General features: G+C 42.4%; 11 non-coding genes across 11 annotated transcripts; all 11 read right to left on the minus strand.

Annotated features, from left to right (window-relative positions):
- Window positions 1-438: 438 nt before the first annotated feature.
- On the minus strand, window positions 439-510 carry TRNAG-UCC (transfer RNA glycine (anticodon UCC)). Its single transcript has one exon. It is a non-coding gene; the product is annotated as a tRNA-Gly (tRNA).
- Window positions 511-630: 120 nt separating this feature from the next.
- Window positions 631-703, minus strand: TRNAG-UCC (transfer RNA glycine (anticodon UCC)). The gene has a single exon. It is a non-coding gene; the product is annotated as a tRNA-Gly (tRNA).
- A 120-nt stretch (window positions 704-823) lies between these two features.
- Window positions 824-895, minus strand: TRNAG-CCC (transfer RNA glycine (anticodon CCC)). Its single transcript has one exon. It is a non-coding gene; the product is annotated as a tRNA-Gly (tRNA).
- Window positions 896-1,015: 120 nt separating this feature from the next.
- Window positions 1,016-1,087, minus strand: TRNAG-UCC (transfer RNA glycine (anticodon UCC)). Its single transcript has one exon. It is a non-coding gene; the product is annotated as a tRNA-Gly (tRNA).
- Window positions 1,088-7,973: 6,886 nt separating this feature from the next.
- TRNAG-UCC (transfer RNA glycine (anticodon UCC)) lies at window positions 7,974-8,045 on the minus strand. The gene has a single exon. It is a non-coding gene; the product is annotated as a tRNA-Gly (tRNA).
- Window positions 8,046-8,075: 30 nt separating this feature from the next.
- Window positions 8,076-8,147, minus strand: TRNAG-UCC (transfer RNA glycine (anticodon UCC)). The gene has a single exon. It is a non-coding gene; the product is annotated as a tRNA-Gly (tRNA).
- Window positions 8,148-8,267: 120 nt separating this feature from the next.
- Window positions 8,268-8,339, minus strand: TRNAG-UCC (transfer RNA glycine (anticodon UCC)). The gene has a single exon. It is a non-coding gene; the product is annotated as a tRNA-Gly (tRNA).
- Window positions 8,340-8,459: 120 nt separating this feature from the next.
- TRNAG-UCC (transfer RNA glycine (anticodon UCC)) lies at window positions 8,460-8,531 on the minus strand. Its single transcript has one exon. It is a non-coding gene; the product is annotated as a tRNA-Gly (tRNA).
- A 120-nt stretch (window positions 8,532-8,651) lies between these two features.
- Window positions 8,652-8,723, minus strand: TRNAG-UCC (transfer RNA glycine (anticodon UCC)). Its single transcript has one exon. It is a non-coding gene; the product is annotated as a tRNA-Gly (tRNA).
- Window positions 8,724-8,844: 121 nt separating this feature from the next.
- TRNAG-UCC (transfer RNA glycine (anticodon UCC)) lies at window positions 8,845-8,916 on the minus strand. The gene has a single exon. It is a non-coding gene; the product is annotated as a tRNA-Gly (tRNA).
- Window positions 8,917-9,036: 120 nt separating this feature from the next.
- Window positions 9,037-9,108, minus strand: TRNAG-UCC (transfer RNA glycine (anticodon UCC)). The gene has a single exon. It is a non-coding gene; the product is annotated as a tRNA-Gly (tRNA).
- Between the last annotated feature and the right edge of the window lie 12,128 nt (window positions 9,109-21,236).

Below are 21,236 nucleotides of genomic sequence, written 5' to 3' on the forward strand. Positions count from 1 at the left end.
TATCTGGAGGGAGAGACAACGCTTTTTGAACTAACAGTTTAAACTATTATATAAAAACAGACTGAGATGCGTTGGCCGAAAATTGAACCCGGTTCAACTGCTTGGAAGAAAGCTATGCTCACCACTATACCACCAACGCAATGCAAATTCTGAAGCTTGCTTATGTGTTGTACCGTTCAAATGACCGGGTGGTATCTGGAGGGAGAGACAACGCTTTTTGAACTAACAGTTTAAACTATTATATAAAAACAGAATGAGATGCGTTGGCCCGGAATCAAACCTGGATAAACTGCTTGGAAGGCAGCTATGCTCGCCACTATACCACCAACGCAATGCAAACGCTGCGGCTTGCTTATGTGTTGCACCGTTCAAATGAATGGGAGGTATCTGGAGGGAGAGACAACGCTTTTTGAACTATTATATAAAATAAGACTGAGATGCGTTGGCTGGGAATCAAACCCGGGTCAACTACTTGGAAGGCAGCTATGCTCACCACTATACCACCAACGCAATGTAAATGCTGCCGCTTGCTTATGTGTTGCACCGTTCAAATGACCGGGACGTATCTGGAGAGTAAGACAACGCTTTTTGAACTAACAGTTTAAACTATTATATAAAAACAGACTGAGATGCGTTGGACCGGGAATCGAACCCGGGTTAACTGCTTGGAAGGCAGCTATGCTCACCACTATACCACCAATGCAATGCAAATGCTGCCGCTTGCTTATGTGTTGCACCGTTCAAATGACCGGGAGGTATCTGGAGAGTGAGACAACGCTTTTTGAACTAACAGTTTAAACTATTATATAAAAACAGACTGAGATGCGTTGGCCGGGAATCGAACCCTGGTCAACTGCTTGGGAGGCAGCTATGATCACCACTATACCACCAACGCAATGCAAACGCTGCCGCTTGCTTATGTGTTGCACCGTTCAAATGACCGGGAGGTATCTGGAGAATGAGACAGCGCTTTTTGAACTAACAGTTTAAACTATTATATAAAAACAGACTGAGATGAGTTGGCCGGGAATCGAACCCAGGTCAACTGCTTGGAAGGCAGCTATGCTCACCACTATACCACCAACACAATGGAAATGCTGCCGCTTGTTTATGTGTTGCACCGTTCAAATGACCGGGAGGTATCTGGAGAGTGAAACAACGCTTTTTGAACTAACAGTTTAAACTATTATATAAAAACATCTAGGAGGGGCGGAGCCTGACCACGCTGGAAGATGGTCGCACACTAGGAGGGCTCCTGCCACCAAAAGCTGACAAAATAGCTTAATTTAACACTAAAGCTTTTTTAATTATATGTGTTGCCGGTGCATCCGACTGGCATATATTCCTCCTACTCTGGAACCTAGCTTTGCTGAAGGAGCCTTTTTCTGAGCGCTGCTGTAGGGCTATCAGAAACGGAACTACCGGGCCCGCGTGGAGGGCTCACTTCATCTTACCCTTAGCGCCTAAAGGTGTCAGCGAGCTATTGATGGCAGAAGCAACTAAAGACCCAGTGCCTGCTGGAGCACTATCTCTCCCTAGAAGCGCTACTTGGGGCAGAAGAGGATTGTGAGCCTCGCTACGGTGTTGGCCCTTGTCCCCGGGTGCGCCCTGTGATCATAGGAGTCTCATGAGCTGAACCGGTCCCTGAGTGCTGATTAACAGGGGACATCTCCCTACAAATAATCGGAACATCGCCGACCGCATCCAGAACCCCGCATTGAGCGGTGAGTGGCCGTAGGCCTGCTAAAGGTAAGCGGCTGCATGAGACTTTCATACTGCTTAGATCAGGAGTGAGAGAACAGGGCCTCACTGATCTCGGGCAGCCACGCATTAAGGATAGTCTCCTTTATACTAACGCAGTATAGTTTACACATAAGCTGCGGTCCCAACAAAGTTCAATTCTGCTCTCAGCAATATAGAAAGAAGTATTTTACTCTTTATTACATATAAAAGATAGAAGAGAGAGATTTCAACAATATTATTTTGAACCTGCAGGACTGTTAATATATTTATTTATAGCTACAGACTGAACAAAGATACATAAACATCAGTAACCTCCTGAGGCCTTATAGGACGTTATAGGCCACTTTACTGTAGATCCCAGCGTGTCAAGTACTAGTGCCACACAGGAGCTGGGCCTCTGCTGTAAGGATATCGCTGTTACCTTACTATACCCTCCTGCACAGCACGACCAGTGTTTCTGAGAGACTGCTAGCTAGATCTGGTTCCAACCATTCTCAACAACACTGTCAGTAGGGCATGACTAATAAAAGAATTAGCAGGGCTGAAAAAACAGGCACCTCTAAGTCTATGAGCCACTATCTTAAGCCCAGAGACACAGCCAAGGAAACAACAGAGAGAGGCATGGAAGGCCAACAGGATAACTTAATCCCCTCTAAGCCATCCGGCAGCAATGCTCTACCTCAATTTGTTACAAAGGAAGATATTCTTCATCTCTCCTCAAAAGAAGATATACAAGGAGTGATGAGTGAATTGAGGAGTCTCTTTGGGGGCTTGAGAAAAGATTTCTCTGCACTGGAGGCGAGAGTCTCTAGAGTTGAAAAAGCCTCCAATGACAACGCCACATCTTTGCAGCAACAAGCATTAGATATCCAAACTCACGCTGACAATCTACAGTACCTTAACGATAAGCTTGAGGACATTGACAACAGGGGACGCAGGAATAATCTGCGTTTTAGAGGGGTATCAGAAACCATTGCACCGCAAAATCTCGAGGGCTATTTGCAAGCCCTGTTTAGGATCATCAAAGAATCTCCATCTTCCCCGGAAATCCCTATAGAAAGGGCCCACAGGGCTCTTAGGCCTAAACCGCCAAGCAAAGCTCCTCCTAGGGACATCATTGTAAGATTCCTTAGCTTTAAGGACAAGGAGGAGATCCTTCAAGGAGCTAGGAAAAAACACCCCATCATGCACGCAGGAGAAGAGATACAGGTTTTCACGGATCTATCACCGCAGACCCTGCAAAAACGTAGGGATTTGCGCCATATTACAACTATTCTAAGGAACAATAAAGTACCATACAGGTGGGGATTCCCCGTATCCATCATTGCCACTAACAACAACAAAACAGCTATTTTCAGGCCTGGAATGGACCAAGGGGTCTTTTTTGAAAATCTTTCCTTACAGGCCCCTGCAGAAGAAGGATCACAACAGAGGAGAGCAGAATCCTCTGCTCAACCACTGGTAGACCGCTCCAAGGATTAAGCAAGCTGGTAATGTATTGATAGACAATTAATGTTGATACCAGGTTACTAACGAGTATGGAATGTGGTTCTTGGACTTTTAAGTGGACAATAATTAAGTTCAGAGACTTCCATTTTACACCTAAAGTAAATGTCTAGACTAAAAAGTTCGCTCAGTCATTTGTTGTTAGGCTTAGAATGAAACTTATAGACCTCTGTTTTGACTATAATATCTTTCAGGGACTCCTATTTGGTCTCTATAATGTTTTAAGTGTGTTAAGTTTAACATTGATACCTTATGCATTATAGCTCCATCTAGATACTGCACCGGCAATTCAATACATATGACAGTATGCCTGTGAACAAATATCTATAAAAAGCCTAGTAGTTAAGATGCGTCAAGCATTATATATCAACCTGACTTAATTGAAAGCAATGTTTAGCATACATTAATATTGAGGGAGAAATAATGACCCACATGGTGTTATTGTTATTATGCATTTCAACAACCGCTATACGGTCTCCTCAGGGATTAAAGTTTGACTTATGCAGTTAGGGTTTAGTGATATTATGTTTAAAATTGTTCACGCTCATAACTAGTTACATGATGATAACTCTCTCTGCCACGGCTAGTGGCTGAGAATAATTACTCTCACTCATTGAGATCGCTCAGATAACTTAAAAGGTTTGTTATTAGTTATTGGTAGCAATAAATGTTTGGTATTGTATTGTATCACTATGGGCACACACAATACGCCTTCTTTCTCATTGACATAGACAAACACCTAGGTCAACAAAATAGGTGGAGAGGCGTAGGTCTGCCTTCCGCCCTTTAATATTCCAACTCTCAATAGTTATATTGTTCTCAGTTGATAGCATTAAAACTTATGAGTCGCCATTAGTTAACAGGAAATGTTCTCTGAGAGGGGACATTTATCTTTACAACTGCTCACTTAATCAATGCCTAATAGTCCCCTAGAACGACTTTGACCGAGCAGCCTCTCTGGTACCTAGCCTTTTAATTTAGCATTATCCCAGACCATTAGTTGACACTTCACGAGGGACCACATGTACACCCATGTCCACGATTAACCAGGTGAATGATACTCTTACAAAAGTGGCCCTACACGATGTTGGCGTACTCTACATCCCGCTTCCAGAGATTACTCATTTTACTCCATACTTCACTATAGTTATTCCAGGATCGATTATATTTATACCGATTCTTGTGGCCTCTCAATCACTCACCATAGTAACATAGGTCATATAACTTGGTCCGATCATGCTCCAGTTACTTGCTCAATCCTCTGGCCAGACATTCCCATCACACAACAAGTATGGAGGCTATATAAAACCATTCTATACAACCCTTTAATCTTTAATGACATTAATAAAATTATGAAGGAATACTTTGAATTTAATACATACCCTTCATCTTCTAAAGCCACTATTTTGGAAGCTCATAAGAGCATAATTAGAGGAGCACTAATTAAACACAAAGCATTCCTTAATAGGCAATATAGACCAAATATAGTGATTTACAGTCCTGGATAGGCTCTTTGGAAAATAAACATAAAGTAGATCCCTCTTGTATTGATACCAAAACCCAATTAAAAGAAGCAAAAATTGAATTCCAAAAACATTTAAATGAATCGCATCAAAAAATGGCCCTCCATTTAAAACAACACTATTATGAAGGGGGAAATAAGCCAGGCAGAATTTTAGCCAGGACTCTCAAAAAGAGACAGTTACGGTCCCATATACACTACATCAAATCAACGGATGGTCATATATTACATAGTAGTGCCCAAATTGCAGCAGAGTTCCACAGATATTATCATGCCCTATATAATATACATAATAAACCAGGATCTACGCCTCCTGCAGAGGAGGTTACTCAGCAAGAGGCTCTCATTAGTTCATATTTGCAAGACATTGACATCCCCTCGTTAACCAAAGAAGCGTCAGAATATTTAGACTCTCCAATAACAGCTGAGGAGCTCTTTAACGCAATTAAAAACTGCCCTGGAGGCAAAAGCCCAGGTCCTGACGGGTTTTCCTCAGCGTACTATAAGAAATTTAAGGAGGTTTTGGCAGGCCCTCTCCTGTAGTTATTTAACGGACTCCGGGATAGCCCCAAGTTGTCTTTGGTACTTTTAGAAGCCCACATTATGGTTATACCTAAACCGGGTAAAGTTGCTGATTCCCCTGGCCAATTTCGACCCATTTCCTTAATTAATTCTGATATGAAGCTTCTTGCGAAGATCTTAGCGACCAGAATAAATAAATACTTACCTGACCTAGTTAGCAATGATCAGGTGGGATTTGTCCCTGGACGAGAAGCTAGGGACAATACGATCAAAGTATTGCAACTGATCAACCACACCAAGATATCAAATCTTCCCTTGGTGCTCTTCTCCACCGACGCGGAGAAGGCTTTCGATAGGGTTGGTTGGCCTTTTCTGCGTCGGGTTTTAGAGAAAATGGGGTTTGGACAGGCGTTTTTACACTCAGTTTTTGCACTTTACTCGAACCCCAATGCTAAAATTAGGGTGAATGGTACCCTTTCGGAATCTTTTGACATCAGCAATGGCACCAGACAGGGTTGCCCCCTGTCGCCATTGCTGTTTGCATTGTCAATTGAAGTTTTAGCCCAAAAAATTCGCTCCAATCAACATATCACTGGAGTAAGGTTAGACAACGCGGAACATAAACAGGCGCTATATGCGGATGACGTGCTTTTCACTCTGACTAACGCTAATGAATCTATTCCTGAGCTTTTGAAAGAATTTAGAGCCTACGGGAGAGCCTCAAATTTCTCACTTAACCTAAACAAATCTGAATTATTAAATGTCAATACATGCCCACAAATTATACAAACTCTGCAACAAAAATACAAGCTTACCTTAGCAAACAAGAAACTAAAATATCTTGGCATATATTTAACGCCTGACCATGCAGACCTTTTTAAATATAACTATACCCCACTAAAGAATGAAATTGCTGCTGATCTTTCTTCCTGGAAGAATAAATACATATCTTGGCTCGGTAAAGTAGGGGTTGTCAAGATGAATATCCTGCCCCAAATTTTATACCTTTTTCAAACCCTACCCATTGCTCTTCCCAGAGGATACATAGCTCAGATGCAAAAGTTAATCGAACAATTCATCTGGGCAAACACTAAGCCTAGGATTCCAAAGCGCACTATGTACCTCCCGAGAGATAGAGGGGGACTGGGCCTACTGGATCTCTTGTCATATAGGAGAGCGATAGGACTACAGAGGGTAGTTGAGTGGGCGCAAAACAATGAACATAAGGCATGGATTGCCTTAGATAGACAAATTTTCAAGCTACATAATATGGGCTCACTAGCCTGGCTGCCCCCCCCCCCCAATGCGCCCCAGTAAGGTTTCGCAATACCATCTAACGGAAGAAATACTTCATAATTGGGATGCCACTCTAGCCACGTCTACACATATCTCTACAAAATATTCCCCACTAACACCAATTTTTGAACACCCCGAGCTTTCACCCTATAAGTTGGGTTACCACAAAATTAAACCTTACAAAATGAGGGAGGGTTCTATATCAGGATTAGTTGTTAATGGGAAAGTTATCTCACAAGCTGCACTTCAGGAAACTCAACCATTGCTATTTACCTCTTCGCTACACTATAACCAATTGTTACATTTTATCACACGACACAAACATAAGCAAGACCTAGGAAGAGCACTTACTTCATTTGAAAGGTTATGTGTAGCGGTAAACATGCCGCAGCACTTGATCTCCCTCTTATATAAGTTGACGGTACTGCAGGGGTCAGAGGTTCTCCCGACCTATGTAACGCATTGGACCGAGGATCTGGGTTTAGATCTAGATTTTTAGTCCTGGTTAAGGGCATTTAGATTGGTGAAGAGATCTTCTAGGTGGTATCTAACTCCATCTAGGATGCATAAGATTTTCCCGGCCTTCAGCCCTTCTTGCTGGAGAAGCTGCGGCGAACACAGCTCCTTAATACACATATGGTGGTCCTGTCCATCTCTTACAGTCTTCTGGGGGGAGGTTAGGACCAAAATGTCTGAGATTTTAAACCTCACAGTTCCGAACACACCTGAGTTCTTACTCTATTTGAATCTACCAAAAGTACAAAGTCAGGCACATCTAGCTTTACTGTTAATCATGATTACTAGCGCAAAAAAGCTGATCCCTAAAAAGTGGAAATCACAAAGCCCCCTACACTCGGAGAGTGGTATTTACAGGTGGAAGAGATACTTCTGATGGAACGGTATTTTTATCTGAAAAACCATAAATTAGATAAGTATGAGATTATTAATTATTATAAATACCGCCTTTACCACCACACCCTATATACTGCATAACTTACTATCTCCCATCCTGGCCTCCCCCCCCCCCCCCATTTTTTTTTTTTCTTTCTTCTTCAGGATCCCATGTGTCAAGGGATCCTCTTTCTTTCTCTTGATCCCCGGCTCCTCCCTCTCCTGTTGGCTTTTTACCCTAATCTTCACAACAAGAACTTAATTTGAAAATTTTCTTTGACTAGGCGTTCTCTCCCTGTGTGTAGGGAATGCTGTATGTGCAAGCATTCAGATGAAGATCCCTATGTATATTTTAACATAGCTGTTAAGGATTATTTGTACATTTGAACATGTCTTGTGCAGCTTATTTCTGCATGTATTTTTTCTTCACTTCAATAAAGCTCTTTAAAAAAAAAAACAAAAAAAAAAACTATTATATAAAAACAGACTGAGATGCGTTGGCTGGAAATCGAACCCGGGTCAACTGCTTGGAAGGCAGCTATGCTCACCACTATACCACCAACGCAATGAACTATTATATAAAAACAGACTGAGATGCGTTGGCCGGGAATCGAACCCGGGTCAACTGCTTGGAAGGCAGCTATGCTCACCACTATACCACCAACGCAATGCAACCGCTGCCGCTTGCTTATGTGTTGCACCGTTCAAATGACCGGGAGGTATCTGGAGAGTGAGACAACGCTTTTTGATCTAACAGTTTAAACTATTATATAAAAACAGACTGAGATGCGTTGGCCGGGAATTGAACCCGGGTCAACTGCTTGGAAGGCAGCTATGCTCACCGCTATACCACCAACGCAATGCAAATGCTGCCGCTTGCTTATGTGTTGCACCGTTCAAATGACCGGGAGGTATCTGGATGGTGAGACAACGCCTTTTGAACTAACAGTTTAAACTATTATATAAAAACAGACTGAGATGTGTTGGCCGGGTATTGAACCCGGGTCAACTGCTTGGAAGGCAGCTATGCTCACCGCTATACCACCAACGCAATGCAAATGCTGCCGCTTGCTTATGTGTTGCACCGTTCAAATGACCGGGAGGTATCTGGAGGGTGAGACAACGCTTTTTGAACTAACAGTTTAAACTATTATATAAAAACAGACTGAGATGCGTTGGCCGGGAATTGAACCCAGGTCAACTGCTTGGAAGGCAGCTATGCTCACCGCTATACCACCAACACAATGCAAACGCTGCCGCTTGCTTATGTGTTGCACCGTTCAAATGACCGTGAGGTATCTGGAGGGTGAGACAACGCTTTTTTAACTAACAGTTTAAACTATTATTTAAAAAACAGACTGAGATGCGTTGGCCGGGAATCGAACCCAGGTCAACTGCTTGGAAGGCAGCTATGCTCACCACTATACCACCAATGCAATACAAATGCTGCCGCTTGCTTATGTGTTGCACCATTCAAATGACTGGGAGGTATCTGGAGGGTGAGACAACGCTTTTTGAAATAACAGTTTAAACTATTATATTAAAACAGACTGAGGTGCGTTGGCCAGGAATTGAACCCGGGTCAACTGCTTGGAAGGCAGCAATGCTCACCACTATACCACCAACTCTGCATCTTGCTTATGTGTTGCACCGTTCAAATGACCGGGAGGTATCTGGAGGGTGAGACAATCCTAAATTATCATGCTTTTGGTATAAAACAGCACTCATGCTTTTATATGTGTAACCTGTTTCTAAGAAGAAAAGTTTACCGCTGTCAGGGTGCATTGAGCTTTTTGTAGGGATAATTTGACACCTGACCTTTTAAATTGGCTGAGGACATGTTTAAGCTCTGTGATGTGTTTTTCAAAGTCTGTGCTTTTGCTTAAAACATCATCAACATAAGATAAGGTCCCACTTTCAGTGCATCAGGCATAGCCTTATGCATGAATATAGCAAATTCATGTCCTGAATTTATGTATCCAAACGGAAGTCTCTGGAATGCATACTGGACCTTTTGGAATGAGAATGCCAGCTTATACTGGTCCTTCTCATGTACCATTATGGTCCAATATCCCTGTGCACAATCAATGGAAGTGAATATTTTGGATCCCTGCATCTGTGATAGGCACTGGTCAATATATGGCACAGGCCAGCCAGACATGTACACTCGTTTGTTTAACTGTCTTAAGTCAGCACACAAACGCCATTGTCCATTTGGCTTAAGAACACCTAGAATAGGATTGTTATAAGAGCTGTGCACCTGTCGGATAATACCCCTTTCTTCCAAGTTCCTTATGATTTCTGAAAGAGAATCATATGAGGCTAAAGGAAGTCTGTATTGTTTAACAAAGACAGGTGGTGCATTGGGATCTGTTTGTATTCTTGCAATGTGCAAGTCTGTAGTCCCACAGTCATAAGAATCCCTAGCAAAAATATCCTTGTACTCTATCAGGAGTTCTCGCAGCTGTCAGCATTCATCATCACTGAAACAGCTATTAGCTAAAGATATTTGCTATTCGACTATTTGCTGAAATCCTGGAAAAATTTCAGGCTGTCCTATTTCATAGGCTTCTTCCAACCTAGAGGTGAGGTCCCCTTGATTATAATGTATATTGCCCCCATGACTCTGGGTATTGGGGTATTCTTGATCTTTAATTGGCTGATCAAATACTAGAGAGGCTTCTTCAATTTTACAGATGCCTTCCTCTGAGCTGAAGGGATAAATAGACTGAATTGTAAATAGTCCCTCTGGTATAGATGAAAAGGATTGTTCTATTAATTGTTCTTCAGTTAAGTATCCTTCAGGTATTAGCCCAATTACATTATTCTGGAATCCAAAAGTGTAATAACTTGATACCAGCGCATATCCTATGGTAGTTCCTTTGGATAAGGTTATATCCTGTGGGGTCATATTATGCACAATAACATGTATTGGAATACTTCCAATATTTACCAAAGGTGTATGGGTCATTGTTATACCCAGATTTTGTATTCTATGGGAAAGGAAAAGTAGTGTTTCAGAAGTTTTTAATTTCTGACCTCTCTTTACCTGTAATGGTAAGAGGAATCTATCAGCCCCAGCAGGGATTATAACATCGTTAGACACCTGCATATTCACAGCATATGGCAATTGCTGATTAGATTTCAGGGCTGTGTTTTCATCCTGAAATACTTCAGGGTCCCCCTTTAACCTGCTCCAGAGGCAAGACTTAATCAAATCTATTTGTATGGCATATCTATGTAAGAGATCATTGCAAACGTATATTTGATTATGGGGAGTATTTAAAACTAAAAACAGATGCTCCGCTGATTTATTACCTATAGATATAGATAATAAGCACTTAGCTGTGATGTTATAGCTTTCAGATCTGTCATTCGGGCTGTGGACACAGTGGTCTTGGGGAGAAAGATATTTAATCACTTTAGGTTCAGCTATCTGCGCTAATAAGCCTTCGCTTATATAGCTAGCTTCCTGTTTTAAGTTCAATTTAGCATATTTGGTTTTACCAAGGTCATGCATTTGTATAGGGATAAATAGATCCCCTTTAATTCTCTTAATTCCTGCAAGGTATTGAGCATGGCCTTCCCCCTTAGGGGATTTAGGGTCCCCATTGTCGAGAGATATGGTTAATACATCGCCGTCTAAAGGAGATATTCGCTATCTTTCCAGGCGAAATTTTAAGAGTATTACCATCAGAGCCACTTAAAGGAGCCTGATCATCTATTTGTAGGATAATGATTTCAGGTATAGAGTCATTCCTGAAATGAATCTCCACAGCATCTGGTTTCTCTTCCACCATGTGACAGTTATGCCGGGTGCAAAATATACCGGATTTCTCATAATTAATAGGCTTTTTTACTTAACAAATTACATTATTTATGCAATCAATTATGGTGCTTAATCGCTTCAGGAGATCACTACCAATAATTAAACGATCAATTGGCAGATCGACTATAATGACAGGGTGTCTTATGACCCTGTTCCCTAGCTTTAACTTTAACCATGCTGTACCGCAGACTTTAAGAGAGTCACCCCCAAAACCTATTAGCGAACCATCAAATTCTTTTATTTTAGGTTTGTGAGGTGTTAGTTCATTTAGCTGTGTGTAGTACCTGTGGGATAAAATAGTTGCCTGAGACCCAGGCCCCTAGTTATCAAGCCGTCAATCGCAAATACGCTGGAAATCTGCAGCGTATTTGTGGCGAGGCTGATTCGCCTTAGTTATCAAGCCCTACACACCGGCAAAAGTAGAATATAGTGAAGTAAGCTTCGATCCACCGGACCCAGTCTGACACAGATCGATTCTTACGTCACTCCAGATGTTCCGAACGCAAGTTCGCCACAATCTGACTACTTTTGCTAGTTATCAAATGACTAGCAGGTACTCTCTGCACTTTTCCGGCCCAGCGTACCTGGTTTTGGGAGTCTGACCATAGCGAAAGTTCATGTTCGCTGCTGCCCGACATCCCATTGATTCCTATGGGAGATGTCTGCACCTAACACCCTAACATGTACCCCGAGTCTAAACATTGAAACACCCCTAATCTGTCCCCCCTTACACCGCCGCAACTAAATAAATGTATTACCCTCTAAACCGCCGCTCCCGGAGACCACCGCCACTATAATAAATATGTTAACCCCTAAACCGTCGCCCCCGGACCCCGTGGCCACTATAATAAATATGTTAAACCCTAAACCACCACTCCCGGACCCCGCTGCAACTATAATAAATGTATTAACCCCTAAACCGCCGCTCCCAGAGCCCACCGCCACCTACATTATGCATAGCAACCCCTATCCTGCCCCCCTATACTGCCGCCACCTATAATAAATTTATTAACCCCTATCCTGCCAATCCCGGACCCCGCCGCAACTAAATAAATTGTTTAACCCCTAAACCGCCGCTCCTGGACCCGCCGCCACCTATATTAAACTTATTAACCCCTATCCTGCCCCCCCTACACCATCGCCACCTATAATAAATTTATTAACCCCTATCCTGCCTCCCCTATACCGCCGCCATGTATATTAAACTAATTAACCCCTAAACCTAAGTCTAACCCTAACACCCCCCTAACTTAAATATTAATTAAATACATCTAAATATTATAACTCTTATTAAGTAAATTAATCCTATTTAAAACTAAATACTTACCTTTAAAATAAACCCTAATATAGCTACAATATAAATAATAATTATATTGTAGCTATCTTAGGATTTATTTTTATTTTACAGGGAAATTTCAATTTATTTTAACTAGGTACAATAGCTATTAAATAGTTATTAACTATTTAATAGCTACTTAGTTAAAATAAAGACAAATTTACCTGTAAAATAAATCCTAACCTAAGTTACAATTACACCTAACACTACACTATCATTAACTAAAGTATTCCTATATAAAACTAAATACTTACCTGTAAAATAAACCCTAAGATAGCTACAATGTAATTAATAGTTACATTGTAGCTATTTTAGGATTTATATTTATTTTACAGGTAACTTTGTATTTATTTTAGTTAATTAGAATAGTTATTAAATAGTTATTAACTATTTAATAATTACCTAGTTAAAAGAAATACAAAATTACCTGTAAAATAAATCCTAACCTAAGTTACAATTAAACCTAACACTACACTATCATTAAATGAATTAAATAAATTAGCTACAAATAACTACAATAAAATACAATGAAATAAACTAACTAAAGTACAAAAAATAAAAAAAAAATAAGTTACAAAAAAAAAAAAAAAAGTTACAAACATTTAAAAAATATTACAACAATTTTAAGCTACTTACACCTAATCTAAGCCTCCTAATAAAATAACAAAGCCCCCCAAAATAAAAAAATGCCCTACCCTATTCTAAATTACGAAAGTTAACAGCTCTATTACCTTACCAGCCCTTAAAAGGGCCTTTTGCGGGGCATGCCCCAAAGTATTCAGCTCTTTTGCCTGTAAAAAAAAATACAACCCCCCCCCAACATTAAAACCCACCACCCACACACCCCTACTCTAACCCAAACCCCCCTTAAATAAACCTAACACTACCCCCCTGAAGATCATCCTACCTTTAGCCGTCTTCAGACAGCCGACCACCGATGGAACAGAATAGGACATCCGCAGCAGCCGAAGTCATCATCCAAGGGGCGCTGAAGAAGTCTTCCATCCAATTGAAGTCATCATCCAAGGGGCGCTGAAGAGGTCTTCCATCCGATTGAAGTCTTCATCCAGGCCGCGTCTTCAATCTTCATCCATCCGGAGCGGAGCCATCTTCAGACGAGCCGACGCGGAGCCATGTTCTTCCACTGACGACTTCCCGGCGAATGACGGTTCCTTTAATTGACGTCATCCAAGATGGCGTCCCTCGAATTCCGATTGGCTGATAGGATTCTATCAGCCAATTGGAATTAAGGTAGGAAAAATCCTATTGGATGATGCAATCAGCCAATAGGATTGAACTTCAATCCTATTGGCTGATCCAATCAGCCAATCAGATTGAGCTCGCATTCTATTGGCTGATCGGAACAGCCAATAGAATGCGAGCTCAATCTGATTGGCTGTTTGGATCAGCCAATCTTATTGAACTTCAATCTGATTGGCTGATTCAATCAGTCAATCAGATTTTTCCTACCTTAATTCCGATTGGCTGATAGAATCCTATCAGCCAATCGGAATTCGAGGGTCGCCATCTTGGATGACGTCACTTAAAGGAACCGTCATTCGTCGGGAAGTCATCAGTGGAAGAAGATTGCGCCGCATCGGCTCGTCTGAAGATGGCTCCGCTCCGCTCCGGATGGATGAAGATTGAAGACGCCGCCTGTATGAAGACTTCAATCGGATGGAAGACCTCTTCAGCGCCCCTTGGAGGATGACTTCAATCGGATGGAAGACTTCTTCAGCGCCCCTAGGATGATGACTTCGGCCACTGCGGATGTCCTCTTCTGTTCCATCGGTGGTCGGCTGGCTAAAGACTAGTGATGTCCCGAACTGTTCGCCCGTGAAATGTTTACATCAAACATAGCTTGTTCGCGTTCGCGTTTGTGGGCGAACACATGGCGTTGTTCGATCCACCCCTATATGTCATCATTGAGGAAACTTTGACCCTTTATGTCACAGCCGTCTGACACATTAGAGCCAATCAACATCAGACACTCCCTCACAGACCCTCCCAGCTACTCGGAATCCACCATTTTAGACTCATAATGACCTGGCTTTCTTAATGAGAGGACGTGTTGTGTTTTTGCTCCTGACATTAATAGGAAAAACATAGCTAGGCTAGTGTATTTAGTGTCGACTACAGTCCAGAAGGACTCCACTCATCTCTGCTGCAAGCACAGCACCCCAAAAAGCCCTTTTTAGGGCTATATTTCGTGCCGTTTTTTTTTTTCCCGTTTTTTTTTTATTAGCATTTGCCTGGCTTTCAGGCTGTGTGTTTAAGGCTCACAGCATATGCTGTGATTACTGCCACAACTGATATCTCCCTAACAACATTAGTTTAAATTTAACTAACCAAAAAATGTAATTATTTTGCTAGTGTAATTTTTTTCATTTTCTATCAGGCCTGTGTCACACAGCATATACTCTGGTTCATTGCTCTGTGCCAGCCACCAGTGTTAATATCCGTTTATAACATTATTTTAAATTAAAAAAAAAAAAAAAAAATATTTTGCTAGTGTAATCTAATTACATTTACTATCAGGCCTGTGTCTGTCAGGCACACTCAGCATTAATATACCTCATTTTTTTTTTCAGTCTTTTGGTTAATTGGTCTGTGCCAGGCAGCCACCCAGCACTCATATCTTCTTCACCTTAATTTAAATATAAAAAAAAAATTTTTAAATTTGTTTGATAGTGTAATCTAATATAATTTTCTATCAGGCCTGTGTGTTTTGCTGACATACAGAGTCTATTGTGTTTACTTGCTGCCCTCCCTAGTCTATGAGCCACGACTCATATGTGTTTAACCTTTTTTTAATCCCCCCCCCAAAAAAAAATAATTTAAATCATTTTTCTAGTGTAATCTAATAGTATTTTCTATCAGGTGTGTGTGTATCTGACTTACAGAGCCTACTGATTTTAATAGCTGCCCTTCAAAGGCTATCAGCCACTTCTCATATGTATGTGCTTAACCTTTTTCTTTAAATTCCCCAAAAAAAGTCTTTAAATCATTATGCTAGTGTAATCTAATTTTATTTTCTATCAGGCCTGTGTCTAACTGTCTATCTGACTTACACAGCATACTGTTGATAATTGCTGCCCTACGTAGCAGCCAGCCAGTGCGACCACTCATAGAGTCATATGTGCATTGCACTTCTTAACATAATTTTAATATTAAAATCTAAAATTTTAAAATATTTTGCTAGTGTAATCTAACTTAATTTTCTATCAGGCCTGTGTTTTTGTCACTTACACAGCATACTGTGTTAAATTGCTGCCCTACCTACCATCCACGACTCATATCTGCCAGCCTGTGTGCCAGGCGGCCCAACTAGCCAATTAGTGGCACCAATCATAATTCTTGTAACAGTATATAAAAAAAATAAAAATCATAATTTTTTGGACTGCAAATATTCAGTCTCCTAGTGCCATTGAATTGCATTTTCCTCCTGCCTGCCACTGCCAGCCTTTTGTGCCAGGCCGTCTAGCCAACTATTTACACCAATCATAATTGTTGTCACAATATTCTTAATAATGAAAAATTTTAATTTTTGGTAATAGTTGTTGTGAATCCTCAGTTTGCTGGTGCCATTGAATTGCACTTTCCTCCTGCCTTGCAGCCTGCTGTGTGCCAGGCCCACCTAGCCAATTATTGCCAGCAATCATATTTCTTTTAACAGTATTGCAAAAATTGTCAATCATCACTGTTTTGACTGTCAGTATTCAGTCTCCTAGTGTCCTTGAATTGCATTTACCTCCTGCCTGCCAGCCTTTTGTGCCAGGCCGTCTTGCTAACTATTTACACCAATCATAATTTTTTGTCACAGTATAGTTACTAATTAAAATTAAAAAATTCTTGATTGTAGATGATCTTAATCCTCAGTTTGCTCGTGCCCTAGAATTGCACTTTTCTACTGCCTTCCAAGCCTGTATGCCAGGCCTACTTGAAAAATATTTACACCAATCATATTTGTTGTCACAGTATTCTTAATAATTAAAAATTTAAATTTTTGGTAATAGTTGTTGTGAATCCTCAGTTTGCTGGTGCCATTGAATTTCACTTTCCTCCTGCCTTGCAGCTTGCTGTGTGCTAGGCCCACCTTGCCAATTATTGCCAGCAATCATATTTCTTTTAACAGTATTGCAAAAATTGTCAATCATCACTGTTTTGACTGTCAGTAATCAGTCTCCTAGTGTCCTTGAATTGCATCTACCTCCTGCCTGCCAGCCTTTTGTGCCAGGCCGTCTTGCCAACTATTTAAACCAATCATAATTTTTTGTCACAGTATAGTTACTAATTAAAATTAAAAAATTCTTGATTGTAGATGATCTTAATCCTCAGTTTGCTCGTGCTCTAGAATTGCACTTTTCTACTGCCTTCCAAGCCTGTGTGCCAGGCCTACTTGAAAAATATTTACACCAATCATATTTGTTGTCACAGAATTCTTAATAATTAAAAATTATAATTTTTGGTAATAGTTGTTGTGAATCCTCAGTTTGCTTGTGCCATTGAAATGCACTTTCCTCCTGCCTTGCAGCCTGCTGTGTGCCAGGCCCACCTAGCCAATTATTGCCAGCAATCATATATCTTTTAACAGTATTGCAAAAATTGTCAATCATCACTGTTTTGACTGTCAGTATTAAGTCTCCTAGTGTCCTTGAATTGCATCTACCTCCTGCCTGCCAGCCTTTTGTGCCAGGCCGTCTTGCCAACTATTTACACCAATCATAATTGTTGTCACAGTATAGTTACTAATTAAAATTAAAAAAATCTTGATTGTTGATGATCTTAATCCTCAGTTTGCTTGTGCCCTATAATTGCACTTTTCTACTGCCTTCCAAGCCTGTGTGCCAGGCCTACTTGAAAAATATTTACACCAATCATATTTGTTGTCACAGTATTCTTAATAATTAAAAATTAAAATTTTTGGTAATAGTTGTGAATCCTCAGTTTGCTGGTGCCATTGAATTGCACTTTCCTCCTGCCTTGCAGCCTGCTGTGTGCCAGGCCCACCTAGCCAATTATTGCCAGCAATCATATTTCTTTTAACAGTATTGCAAAATTTGTCAATCATCACTGTTTTGACTGTCAATCTGCAGTCTACTAGTGCCCTTGAATTGCATTTTCCTCCTGCCTGTGTGCCAGTCCCAACTAGCCAATTAGGGCCACCAATAATATTTATTGTAACAGGATTGGAATTTTTGTTAATCATAACTGTTTTGACTGTGATTCTTCAGTCTCCTAGTGCCATTGAATTGCAGTTTCCTTTCTCCCAGCGTGTGTGCCAAACAGGCCCATTTGCCAACTAGTGCCAAACAATCATATTTGTTGTCACAGTACTTGTAATATTTTAAAAAATTAACAATTTGTGATTTTTAAAACATCTGTCTTTTTTGTTGTTGTCAGTCTCACAGCGTATACTGTGCCCACTTTCACAGTGCCACCACTCAATTGGTGTAATAGTATTGTTAGTGTACATTTTAAAAAAAATGACAGGCAGAGGCAGGCCACCCCGCAGGTTCCGTGGTCGTGGTCGTGGTGCTGTGATTCCTTTAGACCCTACAAATATGCACATTGTTCAGACGCCGGGTGCCAGGGGGGACACGAAAACTTCTGAGGAGGACCTAGTTGAATGGCTAACACAGGACACCCAATTTTCTTCAGCTTCCACTGCTAGTCCTCCTAACCTTGACGCACCATCTAAGTCCAGCTGTGCTTTGGGCAGGTCTCAAGTGACCAGTGCCACTCCCCCGCCTGTCGCCACCACCAACACTAGCATCACAGCCGCTTCACTTGATCTGTCACAGGAGTTATTGACACATCATTTAGAAGAAATGAGTGATGCGCAACCATCATTGACAGAGGATGTAGATAATAGTGATCAGTCTCAGTCAGGCAGCATTACCGACATGGAGGTACGGTGTGATGATGATGATGATGATGATGATGATGCTGTACCCGCTGCTGCTTCCTTTCTTGATGTTTCAGATACAAGTGAAGCGGTTGATGATGATGTGTCGGTGGATGTCACGTGGGTGCCTGCTAGAAGAGAAGAAGAAGAGGGGGAAAGTTCAGATGGGGAGACAGAGAGGAGGAGGAGACGAGTTGGAAGCAGGGGGAGGTCGTCGCAAGGAGCTAGTGGCACAGTCAGACAGCATGCATCATAAATGTAATAGTGAAAGACAGCACCTTTTTTCCTCCTTGGGCACAGGAAAGGGCCAGCCAGACCCCAATGCATATTCAAAAGAAGTAGCTTTCCAGCCTCCAGTCAGATTTTAAAAAGACCTTTATCCATTTCTTACAGGGTCCATCATATCAACAACGTTTCAAACCTATGCCAGGTTCTTAATCATGTCATGACATGATTAAGAACCTGGCATAGGTTTGAAACGTTGTTGATATGATGGACCCTGTAAGAAATGGCTAAAAGGTCTTTTTAAAATCTGACTGGAGGCTGGAAAGCTACTTCTTTTAGACAGCATGCATCGTCACCAGGGGTCAGCCAGACAGCACGCCGACGCGCATCAATGCATGCTGTTGCCACCACCAGAATGCAGTCATCGCAGAGCTCAGCAGTGTGGCATTTTTTTTGTGTGTCTGCCTCTGACAACAGCGATGCCATTTGCAGCCTGTGCCAAAAGAAACTCGAGTCGTGGGAAGTCCAACACCCACCTAGGTACAACTGCTTTGTGAAGGCACATGGTCTCCCATCACAAACGCCGATGGGAAGAACACATGAGTAGAAGCAGCACACAAAGTGAAAGCCGCCCTCCTTCTCCTGCTCCAGCATCTTCAGCCACGTCAACCAGTGCTGTCCTCCTTGCCCCCTCTCAACCATCCTCCACTCAGTCTCTCTTACATAGCAGTTCCTGGTCATCTGCCCACAGTCAGGTGTCTGTCAAGGACATGTTTGAGCGTAAGAAGCCAATTTCTCAAAGTCACCCCCTTGCCCGGCGTCTGACAGCTGGCTTGTCTGAACTCTTAGCCCGCCAGCTTTTACCATACAAGCTAGTGGAGTCTGATGCTTTCAAAAAATTTGTATCTATTGGGACACCGCAGTGGAAGGTACCTGGCAGAAATTTATTTTCACAAAAGGCAATCCCAAACCTGTACTCTGTTGTGATAAAGGAAGTTATGGCATGTCTGGCACACAGCGTTGGGGCAAGGTTCCATATGACCACGAATAGCTGGTCTGCAAAGCATGGTCAGGGCAGGTATATCACCTACACTGCGCATTGGGTAAACCTGCTGACTTCTGACAAGCATGGAATGCGTAGCTCTGCAGAAGAGTTGGTGACACCGAAAACGACTTGCAGGCAGGCATGCTGCTACCTCCTCTACTCCTCCTGCTCCATCCTCTTCCATAACCTCTTCCTTGGCTGAGTCCTCTTCAACTTCTGTGTCTTGCTCCACATCTATGGCACCCCCCCAGCTCCCCAGGTACTATGCTACATCCCGGGTACGGCAGTGTCACGCCGTCTTGGGGTTGACTTGCCTGAAAGCGGAGAGTCACACCGCACCAGCACTCCTGACTGCCCTGAACGCACAGGTGGATCAGTGGCTGACTCCGTACCAACTGGAGATTGGCAAGGTTGTATCTGACAATGGAAGTAATTTGGTGGCGGCATTGAAATTGGGCAAGTTGACACATGTGCCGTGCATTGCACATGTGTGTAATCTAATTGTACAACGATTTGTCCATAAGTACCCAGGCTTACAGGACGTCCTGAAGCAGGCCAGGAAGGTGTGTGGCCATTTGAGGTGTTCCTACACGGCCATGGTGCACTTGTCCGATATCCAGCGTCGAAACAACCTGCCAGTGAGGCGCTTGATTTGCGACAGCCCGACACGGTGGAATTCAACACTCCTAATGTTTGACTGCCTGCTCCAACAAGAAAAAGCTATTAACCCCTTAACGACTGAGGACGTGCAGGGTACGTCCTCAGAAAAAAGGCAGTTAATGCCTGAGAACGTACCCTGCACGTCCTCAGTGTGGAAAGCAGCTGGAAGCGATCCTGCTCGCTTCCAGCTGCTTTCCGGTTATTGCAGTGATGCCTCGATATGGAGGCATCCTGCAATAACGTTTGTAAGCCATCCGGTGCAGAGAGAGCCACTCTGTGGCCCTCTCTGCACCGGAGATCGGTGGCTACCGGCGTTGGTGGGTGGGAGCCGGACCGGGAGGTGGGTGGCGGCCATCGATGGCCATGTGGATCTGAAGGGGGGCGGGATCGTGGGCGGGGGTGGCTGGGGGCGCGCACGGGCGCGCGCGCGTGCACGGGAGGGTGGGGGCGGGCGCGTGCACGGGGAGGGAGCGGGTGGGAACCGCTACACTGCAGAAAATGGGGAAATAAAAAATATAATCAAAATAAAATATATACAATGAGCAAGGTGGTGGGGGTTTGTTTGTGGGGGGTGGGGGGTTGGGGGAAGCTACACTACAGAAAAAAACAAAAAACCCCCAAAAAAAGCACTTTTTATTGTAAACTGGGTACTGGCAGACAGCTGCCAGTACCCAAGATGGCCCCCAATAAGGCAGAGGGGAGGGTTAGAGAGCGGTTTTGGGGGGATCAGGGAGGTTGGGGGCTAAGGGGGGG

This window comes from Bombina bombina, chromosome 7, assembly GCF_027579735.1.
Source record: "Bombina bombina isolate aBomBom1 chromosome 7, aBomBom1.pri, whole genome shotgun sequence".
NCBI classification, from domain to species: Eukaryota; Metazoa; Chordata; class Amphibia; order Anura; family Bombinatoridae; genus Bombina; species Bombina bombina.